The sequence below is a fragment of the Pinus tabuliformis genome, chromosome 9 (assembly GCF_031772625.1).
Source record: "Pinus tabuliformis cultivar Carrire ecotype Pingquan chromosome 9, CPIR1, whole genome shotgun sequence".
In the NCBI taxonomy this organism is placed as follows: Eukaryota; Viridiplantae; Streptophyta; class Pinopsida; order Pinales; family Pinaceae; genus Pinus; species Pinus tabuliformis.
In genome coordinates, this window is record NC_142307.1 from 321,145,490 (window position 1) to 321,165,488 (window position 19,999).

Here is a 19,999-nt window from a genome sequence, read left to right on the forward strand (position 1 = left end):
TATTTAGCCATAAAAGCCTTGGTCGTGTTTTGCACCTGCCACCTCCATTTCATTTGGCCAACCGTTCACCTCCATATGATTGTTTACCCATTTTGAGGAACAACTGTGAAGAGTGATTTCACTTAGCCATCCTTGTGACACTGCCGTGATTGGAAAATTCCAACCTGTACCTGGAATCTGCTGCTATCCCTGTTTATCACGCGTTCCTCAAAAGACGAGTCTTCTTTGAGCTCTTTTCTCCTGACTCGTAAAATATGAAAAGTTTGCCGAGTTTTGGCCTTCCAGCTCGTTAAAAGGACCGGAAGAGCTATCCATCCTCTAGATTTTAATCTTTTTGGACCTGAGGGATTATTGCACAAAAAGGTCGAGCGCTTGTTTTATTCGGCTCGTTAAAGTGATCGAAAACTCATCCCTTCTGTATTGTTTTATACTTTTTCGGACTTAAGGGATTAGATGACAAAAAAGGAATTTTGGAGTTAACTTTATGTACCTTTTCAGACTCTCTAAAAATGAAAAGGACCGAGTTTTCCTTGTCGTTAGACTCGTTAAAATGATTAAATAGCGACAAACTTGTCTTTAGACGAGAACGAGTTTCCCTATCGCTAGGCTCGTTAAAACATAGCGATGGGCTTGCCCGAAGGGCAGGTTATAGAACAAGCATATGCTATCCTCCTCAAGCTTGACAAAAATAAAGAGGTACTGGTCAGAAATGACTGGGGAAAAATTGGGAGAACCTCGAAGCTTTAATGGTAGCAAGTCACTCTTGAACATGACACTTTGTCCTCCGTATCACATCGGGTTGGGTTGTTTCATTCACCGGTCTCATCACCATGGTTCTCGCCAAACCATCCACATTTGGGGTAATGCTACCGATCCATCACATCAGTGTCGTTATATGTTCAAGAGATGTGTTCAGAAAGAGTCAACCGTGTCCCATCCACTGCCATACATTATCCTTCATCCACCCATGATCGCCACCCTGAGTCATATTTCACAGATTGTTTTCACCTCCACTAAAATCATTAGCTCCGTTTCGTGTCACTGATGTGGGATTCATTAAGGCCCTCCTTTGACGGACCACTTCTTTTCGACTTCAGCTCATTATCCAAGAAGTTGATCTAGGAACAAAACCCCCAGTACTTTGAAGCTTCCATGCCTCAATGGCAAGTTTCTCACTTCCGGCGACAGGTATACATCAATGACCTTCGACCAGAAGATTTTGCGTGGTGTTCGACGCCAAGGCCTATATTCACACCACGTGAATTGTACTGTAGTACCTTGAGGGTCATTATCATTATCGGTGATTCCTCTCGCGCTTGTTAACGGTTTACATTATCGACCGGTAATCAAGCGATGTCTTTCCATGTTCGACTTCAGCGCAATTCTCACATGGATCGACTTGTACTTAGAGTGAAGATCGAACGAGATTGAAGACCCCAAATCTAGTTTCATCCATCCGGGTTGTGATATATATTCAGGAAATATAAAGAAATTTGTTATGTACATCATTGCAGCAGATGATCATCCTACTCAAAGGATGATAATTTCAGCAGAGAATTATCAGTCTGCCATCAGACGATCGTCTGTTCTATGTACCAAAATGAATTTATAAAGCTGAGCATGGGAATGCCCGCCTCAGCTAGATCACGAAAGCAGAATGAAAAAATAATGTATTGTATTGTATCTTATTACAGGGCACCTCTCAGCGATTGAATGAACTTCGGATCCTCCTGATAAAGCATTTCACCCGATAAACGACCTCATACTTTAGGGGGCAAATGTTATAGACATTTTTGTGCCTAATAGCATCGAGCATGAAATGTCAATAACCTGAGGGATCCAAAGTCCCTAAACATGTTGTTCTTACCCCTAGAGGAACAAGGTCAGCAAACCACAGCACTGAAAATCAGTTCTCCACCTGAAAACACTCAAAAACAAGCAGTTTCTGGATCATGTCAGCTGCTCCACTGAGAATCTGCGCTGAATGTCAACTGCTCCACTCTGTACCTGCGCTGAATATCAAAACCAATGAAGGTTACCTGCGCTGGGCGAGATTGGCCAAGTGGCACAGTCATTCTGCAAGGTGTCAACTGCCCAGGAAGCTTCCAAACTGACACTTGGGTCAAGGAATTCGCCTTGTGATGAGTAAGAGGGTCTTGATCTCCAAGTGGAAGCAAGAATCTCCAAGTGGACTCAAGAACTGAAGATTAACTAAAGTGGGAGAGGAAACTAGTCAGCTTCATGCCAGTCTCAAGATGACTCATCCTTTCTCCAAAACCCTATATATAGAGCTCTCTCATGAGGTCTAGGGAGGCTGGAATTTTGTGCAAGTAAGGAAGTGCTGTTGGTTTGTGTATAGAACTATTGGGTGATTGCTTGAAGGAGGTGAAGAGGAGATTTCTTTCTGCTGGGAGGTGTTGCTGGATTGGGCCTATTATGGTTGTAACTCTCTCAGAACTTTACTTCTTCTTTTAATAAAGTATTTGAGGTTCTTCTATATGCATGTGTCTTTATGGTGAATAGATGCTTGTATATTTGATTTATGCTAATCCCTGAATCGATTATGGATGTATGCTCCTTGTAGTTTCCTTTTCTTGTGCTTTTACAGGATCTTTGTGTAGCTGGGCCGGTGAAAGAGCAAGGAGCTAGGAGCAAGCAGCAAAGAGTGAAGACTGGATCGACTATTAAGCGCAAGATAATGGTTAGTAGATCATCCTTCTCTTCCCTCTCTCATCCCATAAAGAAGTAATCTTGAATAGCTTTGCATTCAGTTGTTGCTGAGGTACTATCACCCTTAGAGTGGGATAGGGTCATTCCGTATTGGATACTTTTCCCAACAACACTACCTCTTTCGGGACTCCAAATTTGTCAAAGAAAAATCCATTTTCTCTGCTCCGGAAGGCTATGTTGTATTTCCTGTAGAGCCTCTTCCTGTAGAACGCGTTGTCAGCTTCTGTAGGATGTCATGGTGCTTTTAAACGAGCCTGGGACACGGGAGAATTTTGAAACAGGCCAAAAATCTTTGGCTAACAGACTACGGAGGAGGAGGACGCGTACTTCGCTGAGAACGGTTGCAAATGTAAATGAACAGTGGTTAACGTGAGTTATTCGGCCGAGCATTTTTGAATTACGGTGCAATTCATGGCAAGGAGGTGAGGTGGCCAGGTGTACATGGCCACATGCAGACTGCAATGCTATCATGAACTGCATGTTCTCTTCTGGATCAGTTGCACTAGAGTTCAAACAGCCAACAATCCCTATTTTTTAATTTTCACGTGAGTCGACTGTCCACATATACTACATGATTTCCGGCTGAGTGCTAGAGAAGGCACTGTCAGGTTAACTTTGCTAGATTCCTGGCTTAATCCCACCATTTCATTCGTTTAAGAATTTTCGAATCATATTGATGCAAATAGAGGAACTGGTTTAGACGCATACTTGTAAGTCGACGTGCTGCTGGGTCCTTTTTACTGCTGCATGCATTTGTTTCTGTGGTTGCATGATGGCTTGGTGGCTGATTCATGGCTATTTTTTGTTGTGCAGGTATCCTCTGGTTGGATCTAAGCTGCAAGAATTTGTTTCCACATTTAGATCTGCACCCTCAAGTTGCTGATGTTGAATTTTTACAAGGCAAAAACTTGTTTTCTCCATTGCTCGCAAACAATAGATCAGATCGATTTGAAACTTTCTGAGCATGTTCCGGTCATCATTATGCACCTCCCATAGAAAAATTTCGATCAGTGGATGCACAAATTTCGAGAAAAACAGAAAATGGATAAAGATTATAGAGATCAATTTCTCAGAAACCATGTATCTGAATCAGTTGAAACTACTTGGGTAGGCTACTATCACCCATATGCATCTCCCCATGAAACAGGTTTTGAAATGGATGCACGAATATGGAGAAAATTCAAAAATGGCTGAAGGTGATGGAGGTTGATTTATTGGAAACCGTGCACTGGAATTGGCTGAAATTGCTCAGGCATGTTGCCATCGTCCCTATACAACTCCCCCTGTAACATTTTTGGAAATGGATGCACTGTTTTGAAGCTAGGGAAAAAACAAATTCTATTCTATGTATTTTTTCTTCAAAGCATTCTGCAAGTTTTTGCATGGTAAAAAAAAATTGAGCTTGGGCTATGATGCAGGCATGGAGATGATGGAGGAGGAGTTTGAAGATTGCAGGAGGACTTTTGAACCCTTGAGGAAGCTATCATGTTCACCAAACTACCGTTTTGAAATCCATTTCTAGCTTCCTGTAGAAATCCTGTAATTTCTACAGGAACTTCCTGTAGAACACGCAGTTTTGAGTAAAGAAGCACAATGAGATGGAAAAAATAATGGAGAAGGGTGAGGGATGGAAACATGGATGCTTGCAGGCCTCATGGACATATTCCTAGCCTTCTGGTCCTCTTCGGAGATTGATTTTGGCTTGTTTGTAGGCTTCCTGTAGAGGACACAGAACTTCTTGTAGAAAACACATAACTTCCTGTAGAAGGCACATAACTTCCTCTGTCTTTGTTTTGAGCGATCCTCCTGACCTGCAATGTCCTTGTTGCAGCCTAAAATTATTCAATGGAAATTAGGTTTATTTTTCTTTTTCTTTTTCTCTTTTTTTTTTTTTGAAAAACAACTAGGGCACCTTATGGAGGTTTTCACCCTAATTGCCTGCCCTGGGCGCCTCCAAGGGAGGTTTTCACCCAGAGATCTTAGTCCCTTTTTATTTTCTCTTCTTTCCAACCCATTGACCGCCTCATGGAGGTTTTCAATCAATGAGCCAATCTAAGGTGCCTCCGAGGAGGTTTTCACCTTAGATTTTTATTTTCTTCTTATTTTCATTATTTTCTCTTTTTTCTCTTTTTCTTTTTTTTTCTACACTACCCTACTTAAAACAAAATCATTTTCAAGTGTAAGAATACTTCCAATGGAGCCATATGCACATCGAGATTAGAGACAAAATGATGTGGAGGATTGAAATGCATGCTTTGACAACTATCCGGATTTCAGAGACCAAATGATCTGACTTTGAAGGGATCAAACATAGATGAGGAAGAGAGTAACGCTGCAACTTAGTGACCGTCTGAAACCGTATCTCAATATAGCTCTGATATCCTTGGTCCTTTTGTTGATCTGGATCATGTTTCATGTCACCTTCTACCATGACTTTCTCATCTTCCTCTGATTTGCCTTAGGGTTCTTTTCCAATCTTCTTCCGGATCTGAAGATTTCCCCTTAAAGATTCAACCATTTCTCTCTTTCCAGAGATTCCAAATGTTGAAGCCTGTTGTCATGCTCCAAGCTCTTCTTACTACCTTGCTTTTAAACTTTCTTTCTCCCCAATCGCAAAGGGTTTGAATTATATCCTGAGGATTTCGTTCAGTGGTCGAGAATAAGTTTCTAGTCTTTTCCCATTGGAATTGGGCCACGCTGCATCCATTGAGAAGGTGTTCCTGGTCTTCTTCATCTAAATGACAAAGACAACATATTGATGGACCTGAGAAACCTCTTTTTTGTATTCGATCCCAAGTTAAAATATGTTTCCTTCCTACCAGCCATACAAACATTTTGATCTTCGGCCACCATTTATTTCTCCATATCTTCCTCCACTTCTGGTCTTCCTCCCCCTGCTCTTGCTATATCTTTACTTTATAAGCTTCCTTTATGGTGAACGCTCCTTTCGTTTCTTTGCCCCATCGAAGGATGTCCCTGCCTCCTCTCTTTTTTATTTTCCTAGTATCTAATTCCTTGCCAAATATAGTTTTTTGATCTTCTGTTGCATTCCTATTCCATTCATCCATAGATTTCCATTCCCTCCATTCTTCGTTTCCTATTTCTTCTATCCAGTAACCTTTAACCTTAATGAGGTCTTTGTCTATACCTGTTCTGTATATTTCTTACATTCCTTGTAGGTCCAACATTTTCTCCCATTGTTGCCATGGTTCCTCCCAAAATCTCGCATTCTAGCCCCCTCTGATTTCCCAAAACATATGCCCATCAATTAATTCCCTGCTTTGAATGGTTAGGTTCCATATGTCAGATCCCCGGGGAGCTTCTTGTTTCCTTATTATTTCTTCCGGGGTGTGAGGCATATTATATTTTGTTGTCCAGATTTCTTTCCACAGGTCCTTCCCCCCTTGCATCCATCTCCATCTTAACTTGGCTGCTAGAACTTGATTTAGGGTCCATGGGTCTCTTAGGCGAAGACCTCCTTTTTCTTTTGGTTTGGCTAGGTTGTCCCATTAACAGAGGGCCCATTTCTTTTGTTGCTTGGGTCCTCCCCAAAGAAATTTTCTGTAAGTCTCAACCATCTTATTGGATATACCTTTTGGTGCTGCCATCACTGACAAGGGATATATCGGGATCGCCTGAATGGTGGATTTAAGCAGAACAACCCTTGCTGCCAAGTTCAGAGTGAAGAAAGTCCAATTTTCCAGTATTTTCTTTATCTTTTCCAAGATGTTCTTCCAGTTTCCTATTTTGAGGGATGAGGAATCTAGCATAGTTCCTAAGTACTTAGTTGGGAGATCCCCTTTCCTATAACCCAAGATCCTAGTTAAATGTTTTTTGATGGGCTCCACTGTATTAAAGAAAAATATTCTTGATTTCTCATTGTTTACCTCCGCTTAACTAACTATTATTTATGATTATTATCTTTTAAATTATATTTATATTAATATATATTTATTCGTTACATTTGTAGTCTATTTACCCTTACATAAGTACACGAAATTCTATTAACTTATGTTCTCATGTCCCATTTTTCCTTCTGTTGACTTTTCAAATAACCTTAGAATTTGGGAGAAGGGTTAACTAGCCTATTGTTTTTGATAATGTAGATGTAATTTTGTTTGGAGAACATTAGTTTATAACATATCCCATCTTGTCTCCCCTGGCCTGAAAAATTAACTGTTGTGATGTTTTTGTGAGCTGTAAATACAATGGAGCTCAGAATTGTTTGGAACATGTAACCACTCCTTATTTACAAGGGATTCTAATGGATTATTAGAGCTTTGGTTCCACATTTCCTCTTTTTTGGTTGTCCACACTTAAAGTTTTTATATTCCTTTGAATATTTGGTCATCAGTGTAGGGCAATCTATGTTATGTGTGGAATTCCCTAATATATACAAGCATTGACAAATTAAAATGGTAATTTGTATGTCAACTACTTTATTGTAGATTGGCTTTTTCCTTAACTTTTTTGTTTAGGAGATAAGATAAGATTACAATAAGATAAGATGGGAGAAGGTAGCAATTATTGATTGTCTTGAAGTTTCTTTGTTTATTCAATCACTGTACCTAAATGAATCTATTTATCTTTTAATTATGTTGAAATGGGACGAGACCAGATAGTCTGCATTTGGTGCATCTACATGCAGTTTATTGGGTCAAATCCTACAATATATTTTTGCACAGACAGATTTGTCTTTGTGGTCCTTTGATGACCACCTTGAATTTTCCTTGGAAACACCACAACTTGCTATTATTAGCCTTAAATATAGTTTTAGGGGATTGACTTAGTTGTGTCTCTCCATGAATGTCAATTGTTTTACTTTTGCTGAAACAACTCTGCTTAACTTATTGCTGTCTATTCTGTCCTTGCCTGACGACAAATTACTCTCTATCTCATATATTAAGGACAAGAAATAAAATAACTAATGGTTATGTGTGTCTGTGTGAGAGAGAGAAAGAGTGTGTGTGTGAGATAGCCATTCATACTCTAACCCAAGAAATAACAAACACGGATACAAATAATTATTGTTTTGTCATGAAGGCTTTTACAGGAAGTGAACTTTGGGCCTTATTATGTTGGCAAGCAGGTGTCAAGGCTCAAGTTACATCAATTGAACAAGCAACTGCTGAAACACCTAAAAGGGTTGAAGCCCCAGTGGCTGTTGTAACTAGAGCTTCGAGAGGAATTGGCAAAGCCATTGATCTGTCACTAGGTAGAGCAGGCTGTAAGGTGCATACTTATATCATTGCCTACTTAATACATGCAATTACAATGGCTATTTGCACTCATTCATGATAAACTGTTTACATATTTATTTATTAGAAAAGGAAGAGGGGACAAATGATGCAACAATTGACATGATGCAACTTTCTCTCTTGTTGCTTTAGATGAATATAATGCATGAGGAATAAGGCGAGTTGTTTTTGCACTATTAAGAGATGCAATATTTTATTTTTGTAGATGGTCTCTGTTTAATACATGACCTTTTTTCATTGTGTATTCATACAAGTCATGTATGACATGACAAAGGAAATGCCTTGTAATTGTAAGAAGGGAAAAGCAGAGCAGAGGGATTTAATGTAATACAGTTTATCATCTTGAACATCCACTAAGGTCAACAATAACACATGGTAACTGGTACCCCGAAGAAGTCCAAGAAAAGTGAAACAAAGGAAAAAGATGATAAGTTAGTATAAAAGCCTAATATCCTGAATTTTAATGTCTTATGTAATAAACAATTCATTGCTAAAGGAAGAGAGAATAATTTAGTAATCTTCAAGATTAGTTTCAGCAATGATGTTTCATAAGCTTGTAACCCCCCATACCGAATTCATAATAGTTTTTTATGGCAGGTTTTATGGGCCTTATTTATGGTACTTATTTACTACTTTCAATGTATCTTGAGCATGGCATATTGACTAGTTGTGGATTTCATTCTTTATTTGATTTTCATTGTACTTTAAATAGTCCAATAGCTGACTTTTGTTAGGTGTGACTTGAACTTTTCTCCTAAGTTTTAACACGCGATGTGTGCCATCTCCCTTTGGAAGTTTGTATTCTTATATATGTCTGGGAAATTTCTTTTGTTATAGATATTAGGTTCATTTGTTTTAGCCCTACCATGTATGTACTTTTGCAATTTTCTTTTAAAAGTTGTCTTGAGATATTTTTATACGGCTGGGAAATTGTCTTATGTTATAAGCTATTGTATTATCAAATCTATTGCATTCAATGCCCTGTATTTGGTAAAATTTGCTTGCAGGCATTCTTGATTAGGTAAGAAAACAATTTTTTCTGATTTCTCTTTTTCTTTGTCATCTCCCTTTGGAGTCTGCATTCTTATATGTGGTCAGAAATGCTTTTGTTAAATATTTTGTTCTTTTTTAAACCTACCATGTCTGTAGTTTTGCATTTTTCTTTTGAAAGTTGTCTCAAAAACTTTTGTTACAGTTGGACAGTTATCTTGTGGTATATGCTACTTAATTATCAATTCAGTGCCCCATTTTTGATAAAAAATTGCATGTAAGCATTCTTGAACACATAAGAAAGTGATATTTTTCCTGTTTCTTTATTTATATACCTCTGTTACAGGCACTAAGTGCTTTATGCTTGGTTTGTTTCCCAGCGTTGTCATCGAACTTGTTTGAAATGGGTTGGGTATTTTATAATTGCTTGTGTGTTTCAAATCTATTTGTATGTTGACTACCTTCTACTGTTTGAATGAAAAGTTTAATCTCAGAATTGGGCAAGTGTGTAGCAGCAAGAAGTGTAGGATTTTGTTAATCTTTGATTTTCATAATTATGTATCATATGTTTCTTCTTTTGAAAATTCACATGATGCATCTATAATAGTAGACTTCTTTCACTCAATAGACATGTTCTTCCTCAATCTGTTATAATGAAATTCATTGTACTCTAGAGTCCATACACGAAGAAATACACACAGCAATAATGATATCATTTTTTTGATAGCCTAGGACCTCATACAATTGATTAACACGTTATGTATTTGTACCACTTATATTCTATTCATATTGCACCTACAACACAAGCATTTAAATTTAGGGTGCGGCTTCATACTTTGAACATATGAAAAATAGACACTCTGACCACTTTCAAGTACCATCCATTGAACTCAGTTACTATTGCTGAAGTTGCCAATTATAGTCTTGTATCTGTATGTTTCTAACATGGCATAGCTCTCAAGATGTTTGACATGTCATCATATGATATAACTTTTGATTGCAAGTGATTTCATTATGAACTCTGAATTATCATAATCCTACACCTACCATTTTTTAGATTAAAATGATTGCTGACCATTTATACTTAAGATGATAGTGATTTCTCGAAGGTATCCCAGCATCCTGATCTCTTAAATAATAAAAACTATCCAAAACTCAAATCTGGGTTATTATAATTAGTGATCATTGATCATAGTTCTTATTCCAGTTTAAGAGAATGCAATATACACTATACCGTTAATATATCTCAGTATCTGGTATTAGCATTGCCCATCAGTTTGTAACTTTGTATTATCGATGCGTGGTATCATGTTGTTTGTATGAATGTTTAACTTTTACCGTACTTAGATTTGGTTGTGTCATGTTTAAGGAAAATCTTTCATAACAGTCGTGTAGAAATGTGTCTTCTTGGTTTCATATACTTCTTAGTTGCAACTATCATGACAAAAAACAAACAAATTCACAATACCATCATTACTTTGATAAGTAAAGTGAGACAGCTCACAATTTTAATTCCTTTCAGTTCAAATGTTTTCTCTGTGAAACATATATTCACTTGAGTCCTGATTAATCATTTTTCTGTGAAGCTGGCAGGTTTCTAGCCTCTTGAATGTTCAATTGCATCACTTTACTCAAATACCTCTTCTTGAAAAAAAATCTATATTTTGGATTTCTTTATAATGCAACTCTCAGATCTCAACTGTTTATCACACAAGGCTTTACTATGTTTTTTCTATAAAGGAAATTGATGAATTCAAATGTTCAAGGCCTAGGATTTTGCTGGAGAGGGAAGTTAATAAGTTCTAATGCTAAAGGCATTCTAGGCTTTGTCCCTTGTTGATTCTCAGTAATGTTTGCATTTTACTTGTGGCGCTTTGAAGTTTGTAACTTTGTACCCCTATATTCGTAATAATGCAAACTTCAAAGTTATTAGATCACACCTCATTGTGGAGTTGTAAACTATCTACTTGGCTTTTGGATATCTAACTAGAGTATCGCTTTAATCTTTCTTTTATTAATGTTTGTTTTCATCCTTTTATAAGTGGTATTTCCTTCCTTCTTGTCCTATGCACTTTGGATCATTTTAACGATTGTCCTGCTCCATATGTGGATGCTTGTTTTTTCTGTTTTATGTGAGATATAGGGAGCACTTTGTAATATGGGAATGTAATTCTCTTTTCTCTTAAATCAAATGGTAATGCAGGTTCTTGTGAACTATGCTCGGTCGATAAAGGAGGCTAAAGATGTTTCTAGACAAAATATTCTAGTATGGTTCATTTGTGTCTAATTTCCATGTTCTTGTGTACGGATGTAGACATCATCATCATTACCATGTGCTAATAACTATTGTTACCATTATAATTATCTCACTTTGACTTCTTGCATCCATCACGCTTCACTATGTGCCATGGTTGAAAGTCCCTGGGGTGATCTATTATCTCCATAATATATTACGGGTATGGGAGATCAATCATCATAGTAATATCCCTGCTAATCACATGGACCACCTAGCTAGTTGAAATTGATGTGTGTCTATTGCAATCGATTGTTTTCCACAAAGTTAATATAGGGTGAACCCACACGTGTGCCAAAAATTGATATATGATTGTATTTGTTGCTCCCATTTGCTGCCTAACAAGTAGCATGAAATTCTAGCTAGGTTAAGTGTTCAATGCTAGTAAGGCATCAAAGAGTCATCCTATGCCCATGGTTATATGGTGGAGTGTCTAGTCATGTCAAGCTACTTGCCGGTTTGATTTATTAGTTATGAAAACATGGTGTTTGACCTATGGAAGGTGGTCTTCATAAGGAGATTGGATTCTAGCAGTCAATCATTTTTCTTTCCTTGATGATGCAAGGTTCTACATTATGTAGGAAATACATTAGCTTAATGAATATACTCCCTGGGTTTGATTCTGTACAATATGTTGCATGCTAACCAATTTTACAAGATTGTCAAATTTGTCCACTGCTCAGTGATTTCACTCAGCTCAACTCCAAAACAAGCCAACTCTTCTCATTTTAGAAAAACTCAGTTAAATCTTGTCAAAGTCACTAGAAATCAACAATTTTAACTAATCTTATGCAATTTACTCAGCGAGTTTGACTGTGTTCAACCAAAATTTACCTATTTTAAGTTGTTTTTGAGTTTTAGAATTTCCTGAAATTCACCTCAATTGTGGATGTATTGAAAATGTGTTGTTCCTCATCAATATAATTCTTGGAAACCCCTTCCACTTCCACTGGTATTATGGTACTCTTATGCGTAAGAAGGTAACTCATGTTAGCCTTGAGTTTTCAAAATTCAATTATGTTGGACATAATTTTCTGGGATTTCTGCCCCATAAATAAAATTGTAAATAAATAAAGTAGGAGAATGCAAAGATGAAGGGACCCTTTGAAAATGAAACAAAGGGTTGCACCATTGTATATATCTAATTGCAAATTAATGAAAAGACCATCATGGAGTTACCTATCCTGGCTTGACAGATTCAAACTATTGTTCTTTGGCTTTGGCTAGTCGTTTCCCTAGTCCAAGTCATGTGACTGATGGTAACCCCCAAAATGTGTTGTGCTCTAGGTCTGCAGTAAAAATCTTCTAATAATATAGTTTTCTAGGTAGTGGCAATAAATCAAACTATAAGAATCACTAGATATCTGATAAACCATGTTTGGACGCACCTATGTGAAAGTGACAGCTATGAAAAGAAGCCTTCCTGTTAGGAAATAAAGCCACATCCACATAGGAAACAAAAGACTTGCTCAAATATTTTGGTAGAATATTTTGTCTACTTTTAATCTTATCCATCAAGTAGGGCATTATCTTCCTCAACAGTTTTTGGATTTGATAAAAGAAAACATGCAATTCAAAATATTTTCAAAACTAATATGGTCTGGCCTCATCCCTACCCTCAGCATTCAGACAAAATAACCAAGTGCCTTCTCCCCGTCCCCAGTGTTTGCATATCCTACCTCATTGACTTGCTTACACAAAATTGATAGTTCGATAGTGCGATGGATTTTCCTTGACCCAGGGAAACGACAAGTTATATATAATAAAACACGCAGATGATAAGATTTTTCAAATCAACAGACCGGACCAATCGACATGGCTTTAGATCCTGCTTGAAGGGAGAGCATTGTAAATCATCAAGTTACCTAATTCCAAATGTTAGTTTTAGACCCCCAACGGATCATTTGCCTACGAATTTAAATTAAGGGAAAAATTTTAATGCTATAGACAAATGAAGCCCACTAAGATGTAGAGAAGAGGTTATAAAAAGCTTCCAGGTGTGGAGAAACAAAACGCCTTTCAGATGGACAACCATTTTCAGAGGATTGCCCATTGAATTGTTATCAAACCAATTGCTCCTTAAAAACGTAATATCGTCGATTATAAAGTAGGCTACCTACATTCATTCTAAGAAAGTGAAGAAATTATCACAAATCATTTTACTATATAACATAAGGAGCTATTGAAAGAATTTATGTATTAAAAGAATGAATGTACACGGAGGAATGGAGACATTTCTTTTTATATTTCCTTAGAGATTCACCTTCAAAACTGATATTACAGAGGAATATCACCAACGTTGGTCTATTTCCCAACTTCGCTCCACACGACCACGATATTTATATGTGGGAGCTCGTTCACCGGTCGCTTTACCCCATGTCTGATCAGCGAAGCCCTGCACTTGACCCAAAATTTGGCGGTCATATTGAGGACGGTCTTGTGGATCCAAGAGGGTCACATACGCATTGTGTATCCTCAAAAATATCTAGGTCCTCTCGATTTTCCCTTCAGGAGAAGTTGCCTAATCCGAATGAAACTCCTGAGCCAGAGTTCTATAAGCCTTCTTTATATCTTTTAAGGTCACCACAGGGCTTATCTCTAGTATGTCATACAAATTCTTTGATTCCATGCAACCGGGCTTTGAAATTAGCCCTTCTGCTCCCATAGAGGCTTGCAGCCCTCTAAATTTTTTTGCATGGTAGGCTTCAAGGCTGTCAAAGGTCCTTTTTTCCCCTGTCGCTGGATCTCTACCTATGATTGAATGGGATAAGCCTGAGTGTTCACTTACTCTATCTGAAAGATTGAAGAGCATCAAAAATGAATTGGATGAATGAACCTGCCTTTGTCTATCGCCTGGTAATGGGGAGCTTGGTTTGTTGCCTGTCTGACCCCTGGGTGGTGCACTACAGAGTGCAGGTATGAACGCTGGTGAGTTGCAGAGTGCGAGTATGAAAATTATTGGTCAGGGGAGTTGCAGAGCCCATGGTTTGAGGAAAATTCGAATTGAAATGACCATTAACTTTGTCAGACAATTAATGTGGAATGGTGGTGGGTGGAATGGAGGGTGGCGGAGCTCGCGAAAGGTGGCAGAGGGCAGAGGAATTGCCCGTGGCTGGAGCCGGACGTTTTTCTGGGTAGTGATGGAAACCGGGCAATTACTCCGCTTTGTTAGACTACTCCAAAAGGATATTAACCAAAAGAGGAGCTGGTACAAGGTCCCTCTATTGTTGATAAAGGGGTAGTCTAAAAAGGCCGAGGAATTATCTGGTTTCTGGTGCTACCCGGAAAAACCTTAGGCTCTGGCCACTGGCAATTCCTCCGCCCTCCGCCACCCTCCGCAAGCTCTACCCAGCTCTGCCACCTTCCGCATTAACTATGTTTGACAGGAGCCCCGACTTCCATCGTTGTCTTGCCGCCAGGAGTTAATTCACCTTTCAATTCGAATTCAGTTTTTTCACAGGCTACTGCTGACCAATTCGACCCAGCACTTCATAGCTCCCTCCCCTACAGTTCAACAGGTCACCAGAACAGGCGGAAAACTCACGGAACGGGATCAACTCGCACCTGCAGCTCACCAGAACAACGAAAAACTCACTCCAACACTCTGCAGCTCACCACCTGCACCACCCAGGCGACAAACAGGCAGGTTCAACACGTCGAACCCACTCCCTGGTTATATGTATTAATAGATATATACACAAATTCTCTGTGCTCCCAAACATCGTGTAGCCTACAAACCCACTTGTCCTCGAGGTCAGAGGATGTCCAATTGTCTCATTTATGAAATGTGTGAGCTGCACCCACCAATAATCTACAAAGGATACCTAAAGCAAGTAACTGCGTTTGCATCTGTGTTGAAATACTTTCTTCTTCTGCTGCGGCTTGTATACAAAAATGAATAAAATGTTTTCTTTATCATAGAATAGAATAGCACTATTTGATGCCATTCAAATAAATCTCAGAGAATGCGTTGGAATTATAGATAGCCCTAAATGCCTGGAATCTTCTGGGGAAATCAACTGGTTGTTGATTAGGCCCATAGTTGGTTGCCTGTGAAGCAATCACATAGTAATTAGGATGTAATTAGTTAGTCTGTTTATAGGAATTTGGAGCATAAGGCTGAAAGTTCAATGATGGTCTGAATTTTTTCAAATGATGGAATAGCGCCCTACCTCAAAGCTTCATGGGTTTACAGAGCTTAACAAAGTGTTTCGTGGCAATCATAAAAACGCAATTTAATGGTGGGTGTAACCATACGAGCTGGGGCATGAATATTTCTTTAATTCTGGTGAATATTTGAAAGTTCTACAACACACACTTGGTTCCTTTAATGGGTTTTATTAACCTGTTAAGAATGTTTTGGATTTTTAATTAACAGACAGAAATATGAGGGTTAAAATAAAAATAGAGTTATATATAAAACCATCGGATTAATCCAATAGCCAGGTGAATTAATTCAACAAATCAGCAAGTTAAATGAATGAAAAGCTATAATATAAGTGAATTGATTAAATGAATGGAAGAGGAGTTTATTTTTATAAGCATTCTTCGGTTAACAAAGGATATTTAATACTACGAGAATTAACATGCAGCAAGAGTTATGTAAAAAAAACCATGGATAAAACTAATGGGAGTAGTTTTACAGAGCTTAACAAAGTGTTTCGTGGCAATCATAAAAACACAATTTAATGGTGGGTGTAACCATATGAGTTGGGGCATGAATATTTCTTTAATTCTGGTGAATATTTGAAAGTTCTACAACACACACTGTTGAATACCCTGTTCACTCAAGAGAGACTTTGGCATTACAGAAAATGAATTTGTAGGCCCAATGAATGGAAAGCTCTACACAAACAAGATGGAGAGCTCTACACAAACAAGATATCTGTGACAATTATAGCAAACATGATTTAATGGTGGGTCACTGGCTGTAACCATACAAGGTGGGAGCATAAATATTTTTCACCTCCTGTTGCATGTATCAGAATTCTACACAAGAAACCATTGAGTACCATGTTCATTTTCTCTGGATTACAGAAATGAATTTGTAGGCCCAATAAGTGGGGAGGGTTGAACTTTTAAGATTCAAATAATGGAACTCAGATTCTCTTCCTCAGTGAGTTTTACCAGTGTCAGATTCTCTGATCCATGCATGTACTTAGACCAAAGTTGGGCTTGAATAGTTGTCCAAAGTTGGGCTTGAATAGCAATTTAGTTTTAGCCAATTTTCAGGCTTGTCTTAACAGTTTATAGCCCTACCAAACTGGTAAGGAAGGGAAGCCAATGGTTGCACTGCTAGAGCTAAGAGGCATCACTGATATAAGAGTAGGAAGGAAGCCACTAGTGTATGTAGGTTTTCACAGTTAAACATCATGTTAAATTTTAAATTAGCTTCACATATTTGGAAGCAAGGAAACCATATCACTAGAGCAGAAGCATATTGTGATAAATTTGTATGGGAAATTGGGGATTATGAGAAGGAAACGGATTTTCTAGATCTTAAGATGAGTGGTCTCTTCTGAAAATCATATGATTTTGCAGGATATGATTCTGCAGGAAATGGATTCCTGGTATCAAATTAAAGATTTTCTAGATCCATGATAATCTCTTTCGAAAGTCATATGGTTCTATACATAGGATGAGAGCAGGGATTGTTATGTTTGATTTGTAGAATTTGGAACAGTGTTTAAAACCTTGTGAACATCTGGTTAAGCTTTAATAAAAAGGAGAATGTAATGAACAGTTCTCATTATTATTATATCTCTCTTTAGGATTTAACTTGAATTAGATGAAGGCATTAGACAAAGTTATAACTATTTAGCTACTTAAGGGTATGTACCAAAATTTGAAATCTTTGAAATCTACTGAACACTCAAGGGTATGTACAAAAATTTGAAATCTCCTGAACTCTTAAGGGTATGTACCAAAATTTGAAATCTCCTCAACTGTAACATCTAAAGCCTCTTTATAGAGCTTTGAACCAACCACCAAAGCTTCCTGGAGCACACATCAGATATCATATTTAAATTATACATGGAGAATTTAAGTGATTCTTTTCAACCAATCACCAAAGCCTCCAACAACATATTACCAGACCATAAACTATATGGAAAAATCAAATCATGCTTTTCAACCAACCATCAAAGCTTCCAACAGCATATACTAGACCATATGACCATATTTAAAGTTAGAACAATATGTCTGTTAATAAGTCATCATGTAACTTGTGGGAATTGAATCAAGATGGGGAGGTTAACAACATTCCTCCCAACCACCTGAGCTAGATCACATTAACTACTGAAGAAATAACTTACAAATTAATGTTATTTTATCAAATAACACTAATATGTCATGAGCATATCTATCTCTTCACACTATTTTCTAAAGACTCCTAGTTTTCCATTAAAGAATCTATAAAATCATGTTCAAAGCCAGCTTTTGTAAGCAACCAAACTTTTAATAGGTGTATATCAAGATATGGTGTCGTCCCAAAAACAAAAGATCTTCTATAGATTACACTTGCGCCTTTCCATTTGATTCAGACTGCAGTGTAGCCATAATTGATTTGAGTGGATCTTCTCTATATAAAATGTATTGTCGAAGTTGTACCTGTAGTAAATTTGGTATTTCTTAGGGAAGACAAACGTTAATGTGCTTCATAATGAATATTGGCAACATGTTTTCCATGTGTGTTTCTAACATTGATGTGGCATATGTCAGCCAAAGATGTTACTTAACATAATAATAATTATAAGGTTGATGTATTATTATTAAAAATGATCACCAAATAAATATTTTTTGGCAGTGAAAAAACTTCAAGAAAAGTTTGCATCTAATGGATTTGATCCTTCCTCGTGCTTGATAGATCTACGGATAACATAGATCTAGATTGGTAGAGAAAATAAAAACCATATATTTAAATTTAAGGAGTCACAACTACCAGAGGATCCATCTATACCCGTAGGGATGAAGCCATGGGTTGTTGCTCAAGCAATGTTGTTTGGAGGCAGATAAGTAGAATCTAGATAGGATTCAGAGGCCTTTCCTTTTGCTATTCACTCAACACATTACCAATCAAAGCCATTCTATTAATGGAAAGGAAAAATCAAAGTAAATTAAATTCAGTTTGAATCCATCAAATAAAATAGACTTCTTTGACTAAGACTAATTCTATCCTAGCTTTAACTGATGGAATGAAAATTTGGCAGATATGAAAAATAATGTGTAGCATGCACCAAGCATGGGTACTAGAAATTACTAATTAGAGTATATAAAAAAAAATTTAACCCAAGATGGAAAAATCATATAAAAAGTGATGGCTCTAGGCTAAACCCATGTGTGTGTCCTGATTTCCTCAATGAGTTGATATGAGAAGAAATGCTGAGATGCATTTGGCTTAGATATCAATAATAGTCATACCTATTTAAATGAGATTTTAGAATGTTGTTTTTCAGATTTCAAGATCTTTGAAATGATCTTTACTTGTCATGAACCCCCTTCCCTTTGATACCAGAATCTCAGAGACACACAAAGGTTGATCCTTTACCTTCAACAAGCATCTGCCCAATGGAAAACCCTGAACGCTACTCTTTTTCAAACCCTCTTGATTGATGCCACGAGGGCCGAGGATACTTCAACTTTTCTAGCCTTTTATACTTCTTTGTGATACAAACAAATCCCTACTACAAGGCCGAAGGCATGTCAATGAGCTCAATAATAAAATTATATATATGAGCTTAGATGCTAGGAACTTTATAGCTTTAGATATGACTTTATATAAACCTCCAACAGAGAAGGAATTCCGAGTGAGACACTATCTCCAAACCAAATTCAATTCAAGGGTGATTTCATAATAGAATATTTGACCGTAAAACAACCAAAGCTTCCTGGCTGTAGTCATGACAAAAGGACTTAGATATATACCATTTGACCAACAATTTAACAAAGATATTTTTCCTAGAGATGCTTGATTGTTGAGGCCTTGATCTCATTCCCTTTCTAGGATCTTCAACCTAGAATTTTTTAGTAGGAGTTTCAATGCTTCATGATGACTGATCTTTGAAGAGGAAGGAGGTCAAAATTGTTAGAAAATTTCTTGTGATTTCTTTCTTCCTTGCTTGGGCCTGCACTAGGTCAGTACTTCCCAAACCTTATGAAATTTGACAAAGAGTTTAATGCCCGCAGTCAACAATGCAAGCCTGAGACACCAATTTTGAAGAATGTAGTGAAACATAGCTAATGACCACGAAATATTATTTTTTCAATAAAAAATACTTAAAAGGAAAAAACATCTTAACCCTAGGGCCATACAAAACCTAACCCTAGTAATTAATGGTAATATTTAATTTTCAACGTTAAAGTAAAATTTGACATTCTCCTTATATTTCCTTTTTGAAAAGAAAATATAAGGATAATGTCAAATTTTACTTAAATTTTTAATATTAACATTAATTGTTTCAGGTTGTTTTAGAGTGGTTCCAACTTCATTCAATTTTGAGAAATTCAAATTTTATATCCCATTCAATACTTAGTGGTGATTGTTTGAACCGCTTCTTTGTAATGAGTCCTAGACTTTGACTTCCAATTTTTCATGTGCATTTATTGCATAATCATATTCCTTGTGAGACTTTCCTGTAGAAGTTGATCTTTAATCCATTGCAAGCATTTGACCTAGCTTAGGGAACCATCAGCTACCCCTCCTAAGTTTCTCCTCAACGTTGAAATTTTC